Source organism: Clarias gariepinus, chromosome 2 (assembly GCF_024256425.1).
Source record: "Clarias gariepinus isolate MV-2021 ecotype Netherlands chromosome 2, CGAR_prim_01v2, whole genome shotgun sequence".
Classification (NCBI taxonomy): domain Eukaryota; kingdom Metazoa; phylum Chordata; class Actinopteri; order Siluriformes; family Clariidae; genus Clarias; species Clarias gariepinus.
In genome coordinates this window covers 12,740,834-12,762,463 of record NC_071101.1, presented here as the reverse complement: position 1 = coordinate 12,762,463, position 21,630 = coordinate 12,740,834, and the positions used below count along the sequence as shown (strand labels likewise).

At 40.4% G+C, this 21,630-nt stretch overlaps 20 non-coding genes across 20 annotated transcripts; all 20 read left to right on the top strand.

Annotated features, from left to right (window-relative positions):
- Positions 1 to 191: 191 nt before the first annotated feature.
- On the top strand, positions 192 to 332 carry LOC128518136 (U4 spliceosomal RNA). Its single transcript, XR_008357597.1, has one exon. It is a non-coding gene; the product is annotated as a U4 spliceosomal RNA (small nuclear RNA).
- Positions 333 to 988: 656 nt separating this feature from the next.
- Positions 989 to 1,129, top strand: LOC128518219 (U4 spliceosomal RNA). The gene has a single exon (XR_008357677.1). It is a non-coding gene; the product is annotated as a U4 spliceosomal RNA (small nuclear RNA).
- Positions 1,130 to 2,349: 1,220 nt separating this feature from the next.
- LOC128518130 (U4 spliceosomal RNA) lies at positions 2,350 to 2,490 on the top strand. Its single transcript, XR_008357592.1, has one exon. It is a non-coding gene; the product is annotated as a U4 spliceosomal RNA (small nuclear RNA).
- A 657-nt stretch (positions 2,491 to 3,147) lies between these two features.
- LOC128518238 (U4 spliceosomal RNA) lies at positions 3,148 to 3,288 on the top strand. The gene has a single exon (XR_008357696.1). It is a non-coding gene; the product is annotated as a U4 spliceosomal RNA (small nuclear RNA).
- Positions 3,289 to 4,562: 1,274 nt separating this feature from the next.
- LOC128518106 (U4 spliceosomal RNA) lies at positions 4,563 to 4,703 on the top strand. Its single transcript, XR_008357568.1, has one exon. It is a non-coding gene; the product is annotated as a U4 spliceosomal RNA (small nuclear RNA).
- Positions 4,704 to 5,360: 657 nt separating this feature from the next.
- LOC128518218 (U4 spliceosomal RNA) lies at positions 5,361 to 5,501 on the top strand. The gene has a single exon (XR_008357676.1). It is a non-coding gene; the product is annotated as a U4 spliceosomal RNA (small nuclear RNA).
- Positions 5,502 to 6,721: 1,220 nt separating this feature from the next.
- LOC128518116 (U4 spliceosomal RNA) lies at positions 6,722 to 6,862 on the top strand. Its single transcript, XR_008357578.1, has one exon. It is a non-coding gene; the product is annotated as a U4 spliceosomal RNA (small nuclear RNA).
- A 657-nt stretch (positions 6,863 to 7,519) lies between these two features.
- On the top strand, positions 7,520 to 7,660 carry LOC128518217 (U4 spliceosomal RNA). The gene has a single exon (XR_008357675.1). It is a non-coding gene; the product is annotated as a U4 spliceosomal RNA (small nuclear RNA).
- A 1,220-nt stretch (positions 7,661 to 8,880) lies between these two features.
- On the top strand, positions 8,881 to 9,021 carry LOC128518138 (U4 spliceosomal RNA). Its single transcript, XR_008357599.1, has one exon. It is a non-coding gene; the product is annotated as a U4 spliceosomal RNA (small nuclear RNA).
- A 657-nt stretch (positions 9,022 to 9,678) lies between these two features.
- On the top strand, positions 9,679 to 9,819 carry LOC128518216 (U4 spliceosomal RNA). Its single transcript, XR_008357674.1, has one exon. It is a non-coding gene; the product is annotated as a U4 spliceosomal RNA (small nuclear RNA).
- Positions 9,820 to 11,040: 1,221 nt separating this feature from the next.
- LOC128518115 (U4 spliceosomal RNA) lies at positions 11,041 to 11,181 on the top strand. The gene has a single exon (XR_008357577.1). It is a non-coding gene; the product is annotated as a U4 spliceosomal RNA (small nuclear RNA).
- A 657-nt stretch (positions 11,182 to 11,838) lies between these two features.
- On the top strand, positions 11,839 to 11,979 carry LOC128518215 (U4 spliceosomal RNA). Its single transcript, XR_008357673.1, has one exon. It is a non-coding gene; the product is annotated as a U4 spliceosomal RNA (small nuclear RNA).
- A 1,220-nt stretch (positions 11,980 to 13,199) lies between these two features.
- On the top strand, positions 13,200 to 13,340 carry LOC128518137 (U4 spliceosomal RNA). The gene has a single exon (XR_008357598.1). It is a non-coding gene; the product is annotated as a U4 spliceosomal RNA (small nuclear RNA).
- Positions 13,341 to 13,997: 657 nt separating this feature from the next.
- On the top strand, positions 13,998 to 14,138 carry LOC128518214 (U4 spliceosomal RNA). The gene has a single exon (XR_008357672.1). It is a non-coding gene; the product is annotated as a U4 spliceosomal RNA (small nuclear RNA).
- Positions 14,139 to 15,358: 1,220 nt separating this feature from the next.
- On the top strand, positions 15,359 to 15,499 carry LOC128518135 (U4 spliceosomal RNA). Its single transcript, XR_008357596.1, has one exon. It is a non-coding gene; the product is annotated as a U4 spliceosomal RNA (small nuclear RNA).
- A 656-nt stretch (positions 15,500 to 16,155) lies between these two features.
- LOC128518213 (U4 spliceosomal RNA) lies at positions 16,156 to 16,296 on the top strand. The gene has a single exon (XR_008357671.1). It is a non-coding gene; the product is annotated as a U4 spliceosomal RNA (small nuclear RNA).
- A 1,220-nt stretch (positions 16,297 to 17,516) lies between these two features.
- Positions 17,517 to 17,657, top strand: LOC128518114 (U4 spliceosomal RNA). Its single transcript, XR_008357576.1, has one exon. It is a non-coding gene; the product is annotated as a U4 spliceosomal RNA (small nuclear RNA).
- Positions 17,658 to 18,314: 657 nt separating this feature from the next.
- Positions 18,315 to 18,455, top strand: LOC128518237 (U4 spliceosomal RNA). Its single transcript, XR_008357695.1, has one exon. It is a non-coding gene; the product is annotated as a U4 spliceosomal RNA (small nuclear RNA).
- Positions 18,456 to 19,729: 1,274 nt separating this feature from the next.
- On the top strand, positions 19,730 to 19,870 carry LOC128518245 (U4 spliceosomal RNA). Its single transcript, XR_008357702.1, has one exon. It is a non-coding gene; the product is annotated as a U4 spliceosomal RNA (small nuclear RNA).
- A 657-nt stretch (positions 19,871 to 20,527) lies between these two features.
- On the top strand, positions 20,528 to 20,668 carry LOC128518212 (U4 spliceosomal RNA). Its single transcript, XR_008357670.1, has one exon. It is a non-coding gene; the product is annotated as a U4 spliceosomal RNA (small nuclear RNA).
- Positions 20,669 to 21,630: the final 962 nt, after the last annotated feature.

Below are 21,630 nucleotides of genomic sequence, written 5' to 3'. Positions count from 1 at the left end.
TCCATTCCATGTATCATACTCGACATGTTTGAAAAGTATTGGTCTCAATATTGAAAGTCTAAGCTTGAGCTATGAGTCGAATGATTTTATGAGTGGTTGGCATATTACCGCTGAGCTATGTGGTTTTGTGTTACCATCCCGGAGTGTCACTTTTGTGAATGTGGGCACGTGTCGTCGCGGCCGCGATCTTTATTCTTTCGCAGAGGCAATATCGTAGTTTATGAGGTTAATCCGAGGCGCGATCATTGCTAGTTGAAAACTTTACCCAATACCCCGCCTGGATGACTTGAAAGATAGTCAGCCGTGGCAATTTTTGTTGGTCTCTGACGAGACCTTTTAAGATCTGTTAAAGGAAGATTGATTGCTTAATTTGTCAGCGCACTTCAAGGTGTTTCGTTTCAGAACGCGTTGATAAATGTAGACAGTGCAGCTATCTATTTTTCAGGTTTGTTTCATGAATGCGTATGATATGCTAGTTGCAAAACACACTAATTCAACATGTGCCTATGGTGAAATTATGTTCTATCTTTTCTAGGCTCCCATGCACATGTTCTGACAATATTTCATTGTCTTTAGTTGAAACACAGTTCAAACGCAATGTCTGAATAACATCACTCTTTGTTCATTAAATTATTTATAGCATTTCGATTTCAAGTGACCTCCGTTAGCATTGTGGGCTCTTCTTCGGTCAGTGGAAGGGTACCACCAATTTCGTCTCCAGATGTGCCTGTCGTGTTTAGCCACGCCCCTTTTGCTACTGGAGCGGAAACATTTTATTTCTATTTCATTCCACGTAGGTTACTCCATGTATGTTTTCAGAAGATTTGCTAAATGTTTTGTTATCGGTAACAATATTGAAAGTCTAAGCTCAGTCGAATGATTTCATGAGTGATTGACATGTTACCACCTGAGCCATGTAGTTTTGTGTTTACCATCCTGGACTGTCTCTTTTGTGAATGTTGGCATGTGTCGTTGAGCCGCAGTCCCTATCCTTGCGCAGAGGCAATATCGTAGCTTATGAGGTTAATCCGAGGCGCGATCATTGCTAGTTGAAAACTTTACCCAATACCCCGCCTGGATGACTTGAAAGATAGTCAGCCGTGGCAATTTTTGATGGTCTTTAACAGGACCCTTTAAGATCTGTTAAAAAAAGATTGGTTGCTTAATTCGTCGGAGCTGGTAATAATTGCATATTTTGGTGGTTGTTCCGTTCCCGAACGCATTGTTATTAATAAAGATTTTCATTCCATGTCGATTACTCGACATGTTTTTCAGAACATTTGGAGAATGTTTTGTTCTCGCTCACAATATTGGATGTGTAAGCACAGTCGAATCACATTTTCAAGGTAGGAAGAGCGATTGTTTAATTTGTCCGAGCTGATAGCAATGGCTCGTTATGTTTAATGCCGTTTGTTTAGCATTTGTGTTATGCTTCAGAATGAATTGTTAATGTATAGTTTTGAACGTACTCGCTGAAGATCCAACACGATCCGTGCCAGACGCAGCAAAGCAGTCCCAGAACATAAACGCGCCTCCTTCTCGTTTCACGGTCGTTACAATGATGTTTCTTTAAAAAAACATTTTTTTGCGAATGTAAACGTACAGAGGCTTAAGCTTGAAGATCACCTTGAACTTCTGGACGTCGTTGGTAGCTGTTTCCGTTCGTATGAGCTTTCCGTTCAACGTGAATTTAATTTTTCTCCTACGGCATGGGACTTTTTAATCATGTAAAATGGCTGTCTAAATGATTACAAGATTGAGCATGCACACCTGTGATGCCAATTGCAAAACACGCTACAATTGAACATGTCCTTCTGGTCAAATTATCGACCTTTTTCCCTGGGCGTATACCAAGCAAGGTGTCCGAGCAGTTTTCATTGTTGAAATTTGTCAGTCGTATCAAAATTCAAAAGCAATGTCTAATTTCCATTACTTGGTGCATTCAATTATTTCAAGTGATTTCAGTGAGCATTGTGGGGTTTTCTACGTTCATTGGAAAGGTACCACGAAATGTGTGCACAGGTGTACCTGTGACTTTACTGGGCATTGTGGGTTTGTCTTCATTCAGTGGAAGTGTACAACCAAATTCGTCCACAGGTGTTTTTACCTCCGCTCCTTCATGCTGGAACAGCTAAATAGGAAGAGACTTATTTCTATTCCATTCCATGTATCATACTCGACATGTTTGAAAAGTATTGGTCTCAATATTGAAAGTCTAAGCTTGAGCTATGAGTCGAATGATTTTATGAGTGGTTGGCATATTACCGCTTGAGCTATGTGGTTTTGTGTTACCATCCCGGAGTGTCACTTTTGTGAATGTGGGCACGTGTCGTTGCGGCCGCGATCTTTATTCTTTCGCAGAGGCAATATCGTAGCTTATGAGGTTAATCCGAGGCGCGATCATTGCTAGTTGAAAACTTTACCCAATACCCCGCCTGGATGACTTGAAAGATAGTCGGCCGTGGCAATTTTTGTTGGTCTCTGACGAGACCCTTTAAGATCTGTTAAAGGAAGATTGGTTGCTTAATTTGTCAGCGCACTTCAAGGTGTTTCGTTTCAGAACGCGTTGATAAATGTAGACAGTGCAGCTACCTCTTTTTCAGGTTTGTTTCATGAATGCGTATGATATGCTAGTTGCAAAACACACTAATTCAACATGTGCCTATGGTGAAATTATGTTCTATCTTTTCTAGGCTCCCATGCACATGTTCTGACAATATTTCATTGTCTTTAGTTGAAACACAGTTCAAACGCAATGTCTGAATAACATCACTCTTTGTTCATTAAATTATTTATAGCATTTCGATTTCAAGTGACCTCCGTTAGCATTGTGGGTTCTTCTTCGGTCAGTGGAAGGGTACCACCAATTTCGTCTCCAGATGTGCCTGTCGTGTTTAGCCACGCCCCTTTTGCTACTGGAGCGGAAACATTTTATTTCTATTTCATTCCACGTAGGTTACTCCATGTATGTTTTTCAGAAGATTTGCTAAATGTTTTGTTATCGGTAACAATATTGAAAGTCTAAGCTCAGTCGAATGATTTCATGAGTGATTGACATGTTACCACCTGAGCCATGTAGTTTTGTGTTTACCATCCTGGACTGTATCTTTTGTGAATGTTGGCATGTGTCGTTGAGCCGCAGTCCCTATCCTTGCGCAGAGGTAATATCGTAGCTTATGAGGTTAATCCGAGGCGCGATCATTGCTAGTTGAAAACTTTACCCAATACCCCGCCTGGATGACTTGAAAGATAGTCAGCCGTGGCAATTTTTGATGGTCTTTAACAGGACCCTTTAAGATCTGTTAAAAAAAGATTGGTTGCTTAATTCGTCGGAGCTGGTAATAATTGCATATTTTGGTGGTTGTTCCGTTCCCGAACGCATTGTTATTAATAAAGATTTTCATTCCATGTCGATTACTCGACATGTTTTTCAGAACATTTGGAGAATGTTTTGTTCTCGCTCACAATATTGGATGTGTAAGCACAGTCGAATCACATTTTCAAGGTAGGAAGAGCGATTGTTTAATTTGTCCGAGCTGATAGCAATGGCTCGTTATGTTTAATGCCGTTTGTTTAGCATTTGTGTTATGCTTCAGAATGAATTGTTAATGTATAGTTTTGAACGTACTCGCTGAAGATCCAACACGATCCGTGCCAGACGCAGCAAAGCAGTCCCAGAACATAAACGCGCCTCCTTCTCGTTTCACGGTCGTTACAATGATGTTTCTTTAAAAAAACATTTTTTTGCGAATGTAAACGTACAGAGGCTTAAGCTTGAAGATCACCTTGAACTTCTGGACGTCGTTGGTAGCTGTTTCCGTTCGTATGAGCTTTCCGTTCAACGTGAATTTAATTTTTCTCCTACGGCATGGGACTTTTTAATCATGTAAAATGGCTGTCTAAATGATTACAAGATTGAGCATGCACACCTGTGATGCCAATTGCAAAACACGCTACAATTGAACATGTCCTTCTGGTCAAATTATCGACCTTTTTCCCTGGGCGTATACCAAGCAAGGTGTCCGAGCAGTTTTCATTGTTGAAATTTGTCAGTCGTATCAAAATTCAAAAGCAATGTCTAATTTCCATTACTTGGTTCATTCAATTATTTCAAGTGATTTCAGTGAGCATTGTGGGGTTTTCTACGTTCATTGGAAAGGTACCACGAAATGTGTGCACAGGTGTACCTGTGACTTTACTGGGCATTGTGGGTTTGTCTTCATTCAGTGGAAGTGTACAACCAAATTCGTCCACAGGTGTTTTTACCTGCGCTCTTTCATGCTGGAACAGCTAAATAGGAAGAGATTTATTTCTATTCCATTCCATGTATCATACTCGACATGTTTGAAAAGTATTGGTCTCAATATTGAAAGTCTCCATGTATGTTTTTCAGAAGATTTGCTAAATGTTTTGTTATCGGTAACAATATTGAAAGTCTAAGCTCAGTCGAATGATTTTATGAGTGATTGGCATATTACCGCTTGAGCTATGTGGTTTTGTGTTACCATCCCGGAGTGTCACTTTTGTGAATGTGGGCACGTGTCGTTGCGGCCGCGATCTTTATTCTTTCGCAGAGGCAATATCGTAGCTTATGAGGTTAATCCGAGGCGCGATCATTGCTAGTTGAAAACTTTACCCAATACCCCGCCTGGATGACTTGAAAGATAGTCAGCCGTGGCAATTTTTGATGGTCTCTGACGAGACCCTTTAAGATCTGTTAAAGGAAGATTGGTTGCTTAATTTGTCAGCGCACTTCAAGGTGTTTCGTTTCAGAACGCGTTGATAAATGTAGACAGTGCAGCTACCTCTTTTTCAGGTTTGTTTCATGAATGCGTATGATATGCTAGTTGCAAAACACACTAATTCAACATGTGCCTATGGTGAAATTATGTTCTATCTTTTCTAGGCTCCCATGCACATGTTCTGACAATATTTCATTGTCTTTAGTTGAAACACAGTTCAAACGCAATGTCTGAATAACATCACTCTTTGTTCATTAAATTATTTATATCATTTCGATTTCAAGTGACCTCCGTTAGCATTGTGGGCTCTTCTTCGGTCAGTGGAAGGGTACCACCAATTTCGTCTCCAGATGTGCCTGTCGTGTCGTGCCACGCCCCTTTTGCTACTGGAGCGGAAACATTTTATTTCTATTTCATTCCACGTAGGTTACTCCATGTATGTTTTTCAGAAGAGTTGCTAAATGTTTTGTTATCGGTAACAATATTGAAAGTCTAAGCTCAGTCGAATGATTTCATGAGTGATTGACATGTTACCACCTGAGCCATGTAGTTTTGTGTTTACCATCCTGGACTGTCTCTTTTGTGAATGTTGGCATGTGTCGTTGAGCCACAGTCCCTATCCTTGCGCAGAGGCAATATCGTAGCTTATGAGGTTAATCCGAGGCGCGATCATTGCTAGTTGAAAACTTTACCCAATACCCCGCCTGGATGACTTGAAAGATAGTCAGCCGTGGCAATTTTTGATGGTCTTTAACAGGACCCTTTAAGATCTGTTAAAAAAAGATTGGTTGCTTAATTCGTCGGAGCTGGTAATAATTGCATGTTTTGGTGGTTGTTCCGTTCCCGAACGCATTGTTATTAATAAAGATTTTCATTCCACGTCGATTACTCGACATGTTTTTCAGAACATTTGGAGAATGTTTTGTTCTCGGTCACAATATTGGATGTGTAAGCACAGTCGAATCACATTTTCAAGGTAGGAAGAGCGATTGTTTAATTTGTCCGAGCTGATAGCAATGGCTCGTTATGTTTAATGCCGTTTGTTTAGCATTTGTGTTATGCTTCAGAACGAATTGTTAATGTATAGTTTTGAACGTACTCGCTGAAGATCCAACACGATCCGTGCCAGACGCAGCAAAGCAGTCCCAGAACATAAACGCGCCTCCTTCTCGTTTCACGGTCGTTACAATGATGTTTCTTTAAAAAAACATTTTTTTGCGAATGTAAACGTACAGAGGCTTAAGCTTGAAGATCACCTTGAACTTCTGGACGTCGTTGGTAGCTGTTTCCGTTCGTATGAGCTTTCCGTTCAACGTGAATTTAATTTTTCTCCTACGGCATGGGACTTTTTAATCATGTAAAATGGCTGTCTAAATGATTACAAGATTGAGCATGCACACCTGTGATGCCAATTGCAAAACACGCTACAATTGAACATGTCCTTCTGGTCAAATTATCGACCTTTTTCCCTGGGCGTATACCAAGCAAGGTGTCCGAGCAGTTTTCATTGTTGAAATTTGTCAGTCGTATCAAAATTCAAAAGCAATGTCTAATTTCCATTACTTGGTTCATTCAATTATTTCAAGTGATTTCGGTGAGCATTGTGGGGTTTTCTACGTTCATTGGAAAGGTACCACGAAATGTGTGCACAGGTGTACCTGTGACTTTACTGGGCATTGTGGGTTTGTCTTCATTCAGTGGAAGTGTACAACCAAATTCGTCCACAGGTGTTTTTACCTGCGCTCCTTCATGCTGGAACAGCTAAATAGGAAGAGATTTATTTCTATTCCATTCCATGTATCATACTCGACATGTTTGAAAAGTATTGGTCTCAATATTGAAAGTCTAAGCTTGAGCTATGAGTCGAATGATTTTATGAGTGATTGGCATATTACCGCTTGAGCTATGTGGTTTTGTGTTACCATCCCGGAGTGTCACTTTTGTGAATGTGGGCACGTGTCGTTGCAGCCGCGATCTTTATTCTTTCGCAGAGGCAATATCGTAGCTTATGAGGTTAATCCGAGGCGCGATCATTGCTAGTTGAAAACTTTACCCAATACCCCGCCTGGATGACTTGAAAGATAGTCAGCCGTGGCAATTTTTGTTGGTCTCTGACGAGACCCTTTAAGATCTGTTAAAGGAAGATTGGTTGCTTAATTTGTCAGCGCACTTCAAGGTGTTTCGTTTCAGAACGCGTTGATAAATGTAGACAGTGCAGCTACCTCTTTTTCAGGTTTGTTTCATGAATGCGTATGATATGCTAGTTGCAAAACACACTAATTCAACATGTGCCTATGGTGAAATTATGTTCTATCTTTTCTAGGCTCCCATGCACATGTTCTGACAATATTTCATTGTCTTTAGTTGAAACACAGTTCAAACGCAATGTCTGAATAACATCACTCTTTGTTCATTAAATTATTTATAGCATTTCGATTTCAAGTGACCTCCGTTAGCATTGTGGGCTCTTCTTCGGTCAGTGGAAGGGTACCACCAATTTCGTCTCCAGATGTGCCTGTCGTGTTTAGCCACGCCCCTTTTGCTACTGGAGCGGAAACATTTTATTTCTATTTCATTCCACGTAGGTTACTCCATGTATGTTTTTCAGAAAATTTGCTAAATGTTTTGTTATCGGTAACAATATTGAAAGTCTAAGCTCAGTCGAATGATTTCATGAGTGATTGACATGTTACCACCTGAACCATGTAGTTTTGTGTTTACCATCCTGGACTGTCTCTTTTGTGAATGTTGGCATGTGTCGTTGAGCCGCAATCCCCATCCTTGCGCAGAGGCAATATCGTAGCTTATGAGGTTAATCCGAGGCGCGATCATTGCTAGTTGAAAACTTTACCCAATACCCCGCCTGGATGACTTGAAAGATAGTCAGCCGTGGCAATTTTTGATGGTCTTTAACAGGACCCTTTAAGATCTGTTAAAAAAAGATTGGTTGCTTAATTCGTCGGAGCTGGTAATAATTGCATATTTTGGTGGTTGTTCCGTTCCCGAACGCATTGTTATTAATAAAGATTTTCATTCCATGTCGATTACTCGACATGTTTTTCAGAACATTTGGAGAATGTTTTGTTCTCGCTCACAATATTGGATGTGTAAGCACAGTCGAATCACATTTTCAAGGTAGGAAGAGCGATTGTTTAATTTGTCCGAGCTGATAGCAATGGCTCGTTATGTTTAATGCCGTTTGTTTAGCATTTGTGTTATGCTTCAGAATGAATTGTTAATGTATAGTTTTGAACGTACTCGCTGAAGATCCAACACGATCCGTGCCAGACGCAGCAAAGCAGTCCCAGAACATAAACGCGCCTCCTTCTCGTTTCACGGTCGTTACAATGATGTTTCTTTAAAAAAACATTTTTTTGCGAATGTAAACGTACAGAGGCTTAAGCTTGAAGATCACCTTGAACTTCTGGACGTCGTTGGTAGCTGTTTCCGTTCGTATGAGCTTTCCGTTCAACGTGAATTTAATTTTTCTCCTACGGCATGGGACTTTTTAATCATGTAAAATGGCTGTCTAAATGATTACAAGATTGAGCATGCACACCTGTGATGCCAATTGCAAAACACGCTACAATTGAACATGTCCTTCTGGTCAAATTATCGACCTTTTTCCCTGGGCGTATACCAAGCAAGGTGTCCGAGCAGTTTTCATTGTTGAAATTTGTCAGTCGTATCAAAATTCAAAAGCAATGTCTAATTTCCATTACTTGGTTCATTCAATTATTTCAAGTGATTTCAGTGAGCATTGTGGGGTTTTCTACGTTCATTGGAAAGGTACCACGAAATGTGTGCACAGGTGTACCTGTGACTTTACTGGGCATTGTGGGTTTGTCTTCATTCAGTGGAAGTGTACAACCAAATTCGTCCACAGGTGTTTTTACCTGCGCTCCTTCATGCTGGAACAGCTAAATAGGAAGAGATTTATTTCTATTCCATTCCATGTATCATACTCGACATGTTTGAAAAGTATTGGTCTCAATATTGAAAGTCTAAGCTTGAGCTATGAGTCGAATGATTTTATGAGTGATTGGCATATTACCGCTTGAGCTATGTGGTTTTGTGTTACCATCCCGGAGTGTCACTTTTGTGAATGTGGGCACGTGTCGTCGCGGCCGCGATCTTTATTCTTTCGCAGAGGCAATATCGTAGCTTATGAGGTTAATCCGAGGCGCGATCATTGCTAGTTGAAAACATTACCCAATACCCCGCCTGGATGACTTGAAAGATAGTCAGCCGTGGCAATTTTTGTTGGTCTCTGACGAGACCCTTTAAGATCTGTTAAAGGAAGATTGGTTGCTTAATTTGTCAGCGCACTTCAAGGTGTTTCGTTTCAGAACACGTTGATAAATGTAGACAGTGCAGCTACCTCTTTTTCAGGTTTGTTTCATGAATGCGTATGATATGCTAGTTGCAAAACACACTAATTCAACATGTGCCTATGGTGAAATTATGTTCTATCTTTTCTAGGCTCCCATGCACATGTTCTGACAATATTTCATTGTCTTTAGTTGAAACACAGTTCAAACGCAATGTCTGAATAACATCACTCTTTGTTCATTAAATTATTTATATCATTTCGATTTCAAGTGACCTCCGTTAGCATTGTGGGCTCTTCTTCGGTCAGTGGAAGGGTACCACCAATTTCGTCTCCAGATGTGCCTGTCGTGTTTAGCCACGCCCCTTTTGCTACTGGAGCGGAAACATTTTATTTCTATTTCATTCCACGTAGGTTACTCCATGTATGTTTTTCAGAAGATTTGCTAAATGTTTTGTTATCGGTAACAATATTGAAAGTCTAAGCTCAGTCGAATGATTTCATGAGTGATTGACATGTTACCACCTGAGCCATGTAGTTTTGTGTTTACCATCCTGGACTGTCTCTTTTGTGAATGTTGGCATGTGTCGTTGAGCCACAGTCCCTATCCTTGCGCAGAGGCAATATCGTAGCTTATGAGGTTAATCCGAGGCGCGATCATTGCTAGTTGAAAACTTTACCCAATACCCCGCCTGGATGACTTGAAAGATAGTCAGCCGTGGCAATTTTTGATGGTCTTTAACAGGACCCTTTAAGATCTGTTAAAAAAAAGATTGGTTGCTTAATTCGTCGGAGCTGGTAATAATTGCATGTTTTGGTGGTTCTTCCGTTCCCGAACGCATTGTTATTAATAAAGATTTTCATTCCATGTCGATTACTCGACATGTTTTTCAGAACATTTGGAGAATGTTTTGTTCTCGGTCACAATATTGGATGTGTAAGCACAGTCGAATCACATTTTCAAGGTAGGAAGAGCGATTGTTTAATTTGTCCGAGCTGATAGCAATGGCTCGTTATGTTTAATGCCGTTTGTTTAGCATTTGTGTTATGCTTCAGAACGAATTGTTAATGTATAGTTTTAAACGTACTCGCTGAAGATCCAACACGATCCGTGCCAGACGCAGCAAAGCAGTCCCAGAACATAAACGCGCCTCCTTCTCGTTTCACGGTCGTTACAATGATGTTTCTTTAAAAAAACATTTTTTTGCGAATGTAAACGTACAGAGGCTTAAGCTTGAAGATCACCTTGAACTTCTGGACGTCGTTGGTAGCTGTTTCCGTTCGTATGAGCTTTCCGTTCAACGTGAATTTAATTTTTCTCCTACGGCATGGGACTTTTTAATCATGTAAAATGGCTGTCTAAATGATTACAAGATTGAGCATGCACACCTGTGATGCCAATTGCAAAACACGCTACAATTGAACATGTCCTTCTGGTCAAATTATCGACCTTTTTCCCTGGGCGTATACCAAGCAAGGTGTCCGAGCAGTTTTCATTGTTGAAATTTGTCAGTCGTATCAAAATTCAAAAGCAATGTCTAATTTCCATTACTTGGTTCATTCAATTATTTCAAGTGATTTCGGTGAGCATTGTGGGGTTTTCTACGTTCATTGGAAAGGTACCACGAAATGTGTGCACAGGTGTACCTGTGACTTTACTGGGCATTGTGGGTTTGTCTTCATTCAGTGGAAGTGTACAACCAAATTCGTCCACAGGTGTTTTTACCTGCGCTCCTTCATGCTGGAACAGCTAAATAGGAAGAGATTTATTTCTATTCCATTCCATGTATCATACTCGACATGTTTGAAAAGTATTGGTCTCAATATTGAAAGTCTAAGCTTGAGCTATGAGTCGAATGATTTTATGAGTGATTGGCATATTACCGCTTGAGCTATGTGGTTTTGTGTTACCATCCCGGAGTGTCACTTTTGTGAATGTGGGCACGTGTCGTTGCAGCCGCGATCTTTATTCTTTCGCAGAGGCAATATCGTAGCTTATGAGGTTAATCCGAGGCGCGATCATTGCTAGTTGAAAACTTTACCCAATACCCCGCCTGGATGACTTGAAAGATAGTCAGCCGTGGCAATTTTTGTTGGTCTCTGACGAGACCCTTTAAGATCTGTTAAAGGAAGATTGGTTGCTTAATTTGTCAGCGCACTTCAAGGTGTTTCGTTTCAGAACGCGTTGATAAATGTAGACAGTGCAGCTACCTCTTTTTCAGGTTTGTTTCATGAATGCGTATGATATGCTAGTTGCAAAACACACTAATTCAACATGTGCCTATGGTGAAATTATGTTCTATCTTTTCTAGGCTCCCATGCACATGTTCTGACAATATTTCATTGTCTTTAGTTGAAACACAGTTCAAACGCAATGTCTGAATAACATCACTCTTTGTTCATTAAATTATTTATAGCATTTCGATTTCAAGTGACCTCCGTTAGCATTGTGGGCTCTTCTTCGGTCAGTGGAAGGGTACCACCAATTTCGTCTCCAGATGTGCCTGTCGTGTTTAGCCACGCCCCTTTTGCTACTGGAGCGGAAACATTTTATTTCTATTTCATTCCACGTAGGTTACTCCATGTATGTTTTTCAGAAAATTTGCTAAATGTTTTGTTATCGGTAACAATATTGAAAGTCTAAGCTCAGTCGAATGATTTCATGAGTGATTGACATGTTACCACCTGAGCCATGTAGTTTTGTGTTTACCATCCTGGACTGTCTCTTTTGTGAATGTTGGCATGTGTCGTTGAGCCGCAGTCCCTATCCTTGCGCAGAGGCAATATCGTAGCTTATGAGGTTAATCCGAGGCGCGATCATTGCTAGTTGAAAACTTTACCCAATACCCCGCCTGGATGACTTGAAAGATAGTCAGCCGTGGCAATTTTTGATGGTCTTTAACAGGACCCTTTAAGATCTGTTAAAAAAAGATTGGTTGCTTAATTCGTCGGAGCTGGTAATAATTGCATATTTTGGTGGTTGTTCCGTTCCCGAACGCATTGTTATTAATAAAGATTTTCATTCCATGTCGATTACTCGACATGTTTTTCAGAACATTTGGAGAATGTTTTGTTCTCGCTCACAATATTGGATGTGTAAGCACAGTCGAATCACATTTTCAAGGTAGGAAGAGCGATTGTTTAATTTGTCCGAGCTGATAGCAATGGCTCGTTATGTTTAATGCCGTTTGTTTAGCATTTGTGTTATGCTTCAGAATGAATTGTTAATGTATAGTTTTGAACGTACTCGCTGAAGATCCAACACGATCCGTGCCAGACGCAGCAAAGCAGTCCCAGAACATAAACGCGCCTCCTTCTCGTTTCACGGTCGTTACAATGATGTTTCTTTAAAAAAACATTTTTTTGCGAATGTAAACGTACAGAGGCTTAAGCTTGAAGATCACCTTGAACTTCTGGACGTCGTTGGTAGCTGTTTCCGTTCGTATGAGCTTTCCGTTCAACGTGAATTTAATTTTTCTCCTACGGCATGGGACTTTTTAATCATGTAAAATGGCTGTCTAAATGATTACAAGATTGAGCATGCACACCTGTGATGCCAATTGCAAAACACGCTACAATTGAACATGTCCTTCTGGTCAAATTATCGACCTTTTTCCCTGGGCGTATACCAAGCAAGGTGTCCGAGCAGTTTTCATTGTTGAAATTTGTCAGTCGTATCAAAATTCAAAAGCAATGTCTAATTTCCATTACTTGGTTCATTCAATTATTTCAAGTGATTTCAGTGAGCATTGTGGGGTTTTCTACGTTCATTGGAAAGGTACCACGAAATGTGTGCACAGGTGTACCTGTGACTTTACTGGGCATTGTGGGTTTGTCTTCATTCAGTGGAAGTGTACAACCAAATTCGTCCACAGGTGTTTTTACCTGCGCTCCTTCATGCTGGAACAGCTAAATAGGAAGAGATTTATTTCTATTCCATTCCATGTATCATACTCGACATGTTTGAAAAGTATTGGTCTCAATATTGAAAGTCTAAGCTTGAGCTATGAGTCGAATGATTTTATGAGTGATTGGCATATTACCGCTTGAGCTATGTGGTTTTGTGTTACCATCCCGGAGTGTCACTTTTGTGAATGTGGGCACGTGTCGTCGCGGCCGCGATCTTTATTCTTTCGCAGAGGCAATATCGTAGCTTATGAGGTTAATCCGAGGCGCGATCATTGCTAGTTGAAAACATTACCCAATACCCCGCCTGGATGACTTGAAAGATAGTCAGCCGTGGCAATTTTTGTTGGTCTCTGACGAGACCCTTTAAGATCTGTTAAAGGAAGATTGGTTGCTTAATTTGTCAGCGCACTTCAAGGTGTTTCGTTTCAGAACACGTTGATAAATGTAGACAGTGCAGCTACCTCTTTTTCAGGTTTGTTTCATGAATGCGTATGATATGCTAGTTGCAAAACACACTAATTCAACATGTGCCTATGGTGAAATTATGTTCTATCTTTTCTAGGCTCCCATGCACATGTTCTGACAATATTTCATTGTCTTTAGTTGAAACACAGTTCAAACGCAATGTCTGAATAACATCACTCTTTGTTCATTAAATTATTTATATCATTTCGATTTCAAGTGACCTCCGTTAGCATTGTGGGCTCTTCTTCGGTCAGTGGAAGGGTACCACCAATTTCGTCTCCAGATGTGCCTGTCGTGTTTAGCCACGCCCCTTTTGCTACTGGAGCGGAAACATTTTATTTCTATTTCATTCCACGTAGGTTACTCCATGTATGTTTTTCAGAAGATTTGCTAAATGTTTTGTTATCGGTAACAATATTGAAAGTCTAAGCTCAGTCGAATGATTTCATGAGTGATTGACATGTTACCACCTGAGCCATGTAGTTTTGTGTTTACCATCCTGGACTGTCTCTTTTGTGAATGTTGGCATGTGTCGTTGAGCCACAGTCCCTATCCTTGCGCAGAGGCAATATCGTAGCTTATGAGGTTAATCCGAGGCGCGATCATTGCTAGTTGAAAACTTTACCCAATACCCCGCCTGGATGACTTGAAAGATAGTCAGCCGTGGCAATTTTTGATGGTCTTTAACAGGACCCTTTAAGATCTGTTAAAAAAAAGATTGGTTGCTTAATTCGTCGGAGCTGGTAATAATTGCATGTTTTGGTGGTTCTTCCGTTCCCGAACGCATTGTTATTAATAAAGATTTTCATTCCATGTCGATTACTCGACATGTTTTTCAGAACATTTGGAGAATGTTTTGTTCTCGGTCACAATATTGGATGTGTAAGCACAGTCGAATCACATTTTCAAGGTAGGAAGAGCGATTGTTTAATTTGTCCGAGCTGATAGCAATGGCTCGTTATGTTTAATGCCGTTTGTTTAGCATTTGTGTTATGCTTCAGAACGAATTGTTAATGTATAGTTTTAAACGTACTCGCTGAAGATCCAACACGATCCGTGCCAGACGCAGCAAAGCAGTCCCAGAACATAAACGCGCCTCCTTCTCGTTTCACGGTCGTTACAATGATGTTTCTTTAAAAAAACATTTTTTTGCGAATGTAAACGTACAGAGGCTTAAGCTTGAAGATCACCTTGAACTTCTGGACGTCGTTGGTAGCTGTTTCCGTTCGTATGAGCTTTCCGTTCAACGTGAATTTAATTTTTCTCCTACGGCATGGGACTTTTTAATCATGTAAAATGGCTGTCTAAATGATTACAAGATTGAGCATGCACACCTGTGATGCCAATTGCAAAACACGCTACAATTGAACATGTCCTTCTGGTCAAATTATCGACCTTTTTCCCTGGGCGTATACCAAGCAAGGTGTCCGAGCAGTTTTCATTGTTGAAATTTGTCAGTCGTATCAAAATTCAAAAGCAATGTCTAATTTCCATTACTTGGTTCATTCAATTATTTCAAGTGATTTCGGTGAGCATTGTGGGGTTTTCTACGTTCATTGGAAAGGTACCACGAAATGTGTGCACAGGTGTACCTGTGACTTTACTGGGCATTGTGGGTTTGTCTTCATTCAGTGGAAGTGTACAACCAAATTCGTCCACAGGTGTTTTTACCTCCGCTCCTTCATGCTGGAACAGCTAAATAGGAAGAGACTTATTTCTATTCCATTCCATGTATCATACTCGACATGTTTGAAAAGTATTGGTCTCAATATTGAAAGTCTAAGCTTGAGCTATGAGTCGAATGATTTTATGAGTGGTTGGCATATTACCGCTGAGCTATGTGGTTTTGTGTTACCATCCCGGAGTGTCACTTTTGTGAATGTGGGCACGTGTCGTCGCGGCCGCGATCTTTATTCTTTCGCAGAGGCAATATCGTAGTTTATGAGGTTAATCCGAGGCGCGATCATTGCTAGTTGAAAACTTTACCCAATACCCCGCCTGGATGACTTGAAAGATAGTCAGCCGTGGCAATTTTTGTTGGTCTCTGACGAGACCTTTTAAGATCTGTTAAAGGAAGATTGATTGCTTAATTTGTCAGCGCACTTCAAGGTGTTTCGTTTCAGAACGCGTTGATAAATGTAGACAGTGCAGCTATCTATTTTTCAGGTTTGTTTCATGAATGCGTATGATATGCTAGTTGCAAAACACACTAATTCAACATGTGCCTATGGTGAAATTATGTTCTATCTTTTCTAGGCTCCCATGCACATGTTCTGACAATATTTCATTGTCTTTAGTTGAAACACAGTTCAAACGCAATGTCTGAATAACATCACTCTTTGTTCATTAAATTATTTATAGCATTTCGATTTCAAGTGACCTCCGTTAGCATTGTGGGCTCTTCTTCGGTCAGTGGAAGGGTACCACCAATTTCGTCTCCAGATGTGCCTGTCGTGTTTAGCCACGCCCCTTTTGCTACTGGAGCGGAAACATTTTATTTCTATTTCATTCCACGTAGGTTACTCCATGTATGTTTTCAGAAGATTTGCTAAATGTTTTGTTATCGGTAACAATATTGAAAGTCTAAGCTCAGTCGAATGATTTCATGAGTGATTGACATGTTACCACCTGAGCCATGTAGTTTTGTGTTTACCATCCTGGACTGTCTCTTTTGTGAATGTTGGCATGTGTCGTTGAGCCGCAGTCCCTATCCTTGCGCAGAGGCAATATCGTAGCTTATGAGGTTAATCCGAGGCGCGATCATTGCTAGTTGAAAACTTTACCCAATACCCCGCCTGGATGACTTGAAAGATAGTCAGCCGTGGCAATTTTTGATGGTCTTTAACAGGACCCTTTAAGATCTGTTAAAAAAAGATTGGTTGCTTAATTCGTCGGAGCTGGTAATAATTGCATATTTTGGTGGTTGTTCCGTTCCCGAACGCATTGTTATTAATAAAGATTTTCATTCCATGTCGATTACTCGACATGTTTTTCAGAACATTTGGAGAATGTTTTGTTCTCGCTCACAATATTGGATGTGTAAGCACAGTCGAATCACATTTTCAAGGTAGGAAGAGCGATTGTTTAATTTGTCCGAGCTGATAGCAATGGCTCGTTATGTTTAATGCCGTTTGTTTAGCATTTGTGTTATGCTTCAGAATGAATTGTTAATGTATAGTTTTGAACGTACTCGCTGAAGATCCAACACGATCCGTGCCAGACGCAGCAAAGCAGTCCCAGAACATAAACGCGCCTCCTTCTCGTTTCACGGTCGTTACAATGATGTTTCTTTAAAAAAACATTTTTTTGCGAATGTAAACGTACAGAGGCTTAAGCTTGAAGATCACCTTGAACTTCTGGACGTCGTTGGTAGCTGTTTCCGTTCGTATGAGCTTTCCGTTCAACGTGAATTTAATTTTTCTCCTAAGGCATGGGACTTTTTAATCATGTAAAATGGCTGTCTAAATGATTACAAGATTGAGCATGCACACCTGTGATGCCAATTGCAAAACACGCTACAATTGAACATGTCCTTCTGGTCAAATTATCGACCTTTTTCCCTGGGCGTATACCAAGCAAGGTGTCCGAGCAGTTTTCATTGTTGAAATTTGTCAGTCGTATCAAAATTCAAAAGCAATGTCTAATTTCCATTACTTGGTGCATTCAATTATTTCAAGTGATTTCAGTGAGCATTGTGGGGTTTTCTACGTTCATTGGAAAGGTACCACGAAATGTGTGCACAGGTGTACCTGTGACTTTACTGGGCATTGTGGGTTTGTCTTCATTCAGTGGAAGTGTACAACCAAATTCGTCCACAGGTGTTTTTACCTGCGCTCCTTCATGCTGGAACAGCTAAATAGGAAGAGATTTATTTCTATTCCATTCCATGTATCATACTCGACATGTTTGAAAAGTATTGGTCTCAATATTGAAAGTCTAAGCTTGAGCTATGAGTCGAATGATTTTATGAGTGGTTGGCATATTACCGCTTGAGCTATGTGGTTTTGTGTTACCATCCCGGAGTGTCACTTTTGTGAATGTGGGCACGTGTCGTTGCGGCCGCGATCTTTATTCTTTCGCAGAGGCAATATCGTAGCTTATGAGGTTAATCCGAGGCGCGATCATTGCTAGTTGAAAACTTTACCCAATACCCCGCCTGGATGACTTGAAAGATAGTCAGCCGTGGCAATTTTTGTTGGTCTCTGACGAGACCCTTTAAGATCTGTTAAAGGAAGATTGGTTGCTTAATTTGTCAGCGCACTTCAAGGTGTTTCGTTTCAGAACGCGTTGATAAATGTAGACAGTGCAGCTACCTCTTTTTCAGGTTTGTTTCATGAATGCGTATGATATACTAGTTGCAAAACACACTAATTCAACATGTGCCTATGGTGAAATTATGTTCTATCTTTTCTAGGCTCCCATGCACATGTTCTGACAATATTTCATTGTCTTTAGTTGAAACACAGTTCAAACGCAATGTCTGAATAACATCACTCTTTGTTCATTAAATTATTTATAGCATTTCGATTTCAAGTGACCTCCGTTAGCATTGTGGGTTCTTCTTCGGTCAGTGGAAGGGTACCACCAATTTCGTCTCCAGATGTGCCTGTCGTGTTTAGCCACGCCCCTTTTGCTACTGGAGCGGAAACATTTTATTTCTATTTCATTCCACGTAGGTTACTCCATGTATGTTTTTCAGAAGATTTGCTAAATGTTTTGTTATCGGTAACAATATTGAAAGTCTAAGCTCAGTCGAATGATTTCATGAGTGATTGACATGTTACCACCTGAGCCATGTAGTTTTGTGTTTACCATCCTGGACTGTCTCTTTTGTGAATGTTGGCATGTGTCGTTGAGCCGCAGTCCCTATCCTTGCGCAGAGGTAATATCGTAGCTTATGAGGTTAATCCGAGGCGCGATCATTGCTAGTTGAAAACTTTACCCAATACCCCGCCTGGATGACTTGAAAGATAGTCAGCCGTGGCAATTTTTGATGGTCTTTAACAGGACCCTTTAAGATCTGTTAAAAAAAGATTGGTTGCTTAATTCGTCGGAGCTGGTAATAATTGCATATTTTGGTGGTTGTTCCGTTCCCGAACGCATTGTTATTAATAAAGATTTTCATTCCATGTCGATTACTCGACATGTTTTTCAGAACATTTGGAGAATGTTTTGTTCTCGCTCACAATATTGGATGTGTAAGCACAGTCGAATCACATTTTCAAGGTAGGAAGAGCGATTGTTTAATTTGTCCGAGCTGATAGCAATGGCTCGTTATGTTTAATGCCGTTTGTTTAGCATTTGTGTTATGCTTCAGAATGAATTGTTAATGTATAGTTTTGAACGTACTCGCTGAAGATCCAACACGATCCGTGCCAGACGCAGCAAAGCAGTCCCAGAACATAAACGCGCCTCCTTCTCGTTTCACGGTCGTTACAATGATGTTTCTTTAAAAAAACATTTTTTTGCGAATGTAAACGTACAGAGGCTTAAGCTTGAAGATCACCTTGAACTTCTGGACGTCGTTGGTAGCTGTTTCCGTTCGTATGAGCTTTCCGTTCAACGTGAATTTAATTTTTCTCCTACGGCATGGGACTTTTTAATCATGTAAAATGGCTGTCTAAATGATTACAAGATTGAGCATGCACACCTGTGATGCCAATTGCAAAACACGCTACAATTGAACATGTCCTTCTGGTCAAATTATCGACCTTTTTCCCTGGGCGTATACCAAGCAAGGTGTCCGAGCAGTTTTCATTGTTGAAATTTGTCAGTCGTATCAAAATTCAAAAGCAATGTCTAATTTCCATTACTTGGTTCATTCAATTATTTCAAGTGATTTCAGTGAGCATTGTGGGGTTTTCTACGTTCATTGGAAAGGTACCACGAAATGTGTGCACAGGTGTACCTGTGACTTTACTGGGCATTGTGGGTTTGTCTTCATTCAGTGGAAGTGTACAACCAAATTCGTCCACAGGTGTTTTTACCTGCGCTCTTTCATGCTGGAACAGCTAAATAGGAAGAGATTTATTTCTATTCCATTCCATGTATCATACTCGACATGTTTGAAAAGTATTGGTCTCAATATTGAAAGTCTCCATGTATGTTTTTCAGAAGATTTGCTAAATGTTTTGTTATCGGTAACAATATTGAAAGTCTAAGCTCAGTCGAATGATTTTATGAGTGATTGGCATATTACCGCTTGAGCTATGTGGTTTTGTGTTACCATCCCGGAGTGTCACTTTTGTGAATGTGGGCACGTGTCGTTGCGGCCGCGATCTTTATTCTTTCGCAGAGGCAATATCGTAGCTTATGAGGTTAATCCGAGGCGCGATCATTGCTAGTTGAAAACTTTACCCAATACCCCGCCTGGATGACTTGAAAGATAGTCAGCCGTGGCAATTTTTGATGGTCTCTGACGAGACCCTTTAAGATCTGTTAAAGGAAGATTGGTTGCTTAATTTGTCAGCGCACTTCAAGGTGTTTCGTTTCAGAACGCGTTGATAAATGTAGACAGTGCAGCTACCTCTTTTTCAGGTTTGTTTCATGAATGCGTATGATATGCTAGTTGCAAAACACACTAATTCAACATGTGCCTATGGTGAAATTATGTTCTATCTTTTCTAGGCTCCCATGCACATGTTCTGACAATATTTCATTGTCTTTAGTTGAAACACAGTTCAAACGCAATGTCTGAATAACATCACTCTTTGTTCATTAAATTATTTATATCATTTCGATTTCAAGTGACCTCCGTTAGCATTGTGGGCTCTTCTTCGGTCAGTGGAAGGGTACCACCAATTTCGTCTCCAGATGTGCCTGTCGTGTCGTGCCACGCCCCTTTTGCTACTGGAGCGGAAACATTTTATTTCTATTTCATTCCACGTAGGTTACTCCATGTATGTTTTTCAGAAGAGTTGCTAAATGTTTTGTTATCGGTAACAATATTGAAAGTCTAAGCTCAGTCGAATGATTTCATGAGTGATTGACATGTTACCACCTGAGCCATGTAGTTTTGTGTTTACCATCCTGGACTGTCTCTTTTGTGAATGTTGGCATGTGTCGTTGAGCCACAGTCCCTATCCTTGCGCAGAGGCAATATCGTAGCTTATGAGGTTAATCCGAGGCGCGATCATTGCTAGTTGAAAACTTTACCCAATACCCCGCCTGGATGACTTGAAAGATAGTCAGCCGTGGCAATTTTTGATGGTCTTTAACAGGACCCTTTAAGATCTGTTAAAAAAAGATTGGTTGCTTAATTCGTCGGAGCTGGTAATAATTGCATGTTTTGGTGGTTGTTCCGTTCCCGAACGCATTGTTATTAATAAAGATTTTCATTCCATGTCGATTACTCGACATGTTTTTCAGAACATTTGGAGAATGTTTTGTTCTCGGTCACAATATTGGATGTGTAAGCACAGTCGAATCACATTTTCAAGGTAGGAAGAGCGATTGTTTAATTTGTCCGAGCTGATAGCAATGGCTCGTTATGTTTAATGCCGTTTGTTTAGCATTTGTGTTATGCTTCAGAACGAATTGTTAATGTATAGTTTTGAACGTACTCGCTGAAGATCCAACACGATCCGTGCCAGACGCAGCAAAGCAGTCCCAGAACATAAACGCGCCTCCTTCTCGTTTCACGGTCGTTACAATGATGTTTCTTTAAAAAAACATTTTTTTGCGAATGTAAACGTACAGAGGCTTAAGCTTGAAGATCACCTTGAACTTCTGGACGTCGTTGGTAGCTGTTTCCGTTCGTATGAGCTTTCCGTTCAACGTGAATTTAATTTTTCTCCTAAGGCATGGGACTTTTTAATCATGTAAAATGGCTGTCTAAATGATTACAAGATTGAGCATGCACACCTGTGATGCCAATTGCAAAACACGCTACAATTGAACATGTCCTTCTGGTCAAATTATCGACCTTTTTCCCTGGGCGTATACCAAGCAAGGTGTCCGAGCAGTTTTCATTGTTGAAATTTGTCAGTCGTATCAAAATTCAAAAGCAATGTCTAATTTCCATTACTTGGTTCATTCAATTATTTCAAGTGATTTCAGTGAGCATTGTGGGGTTTTCTACGTTCATTGGAAAGGTACCACGAAATGTGTGCACAGGTGTACCTGTGACTTTACTGGGCATTGTGGGTTTGTCTTCATTCAGTGGAAGTGTACAACCAAATTCGT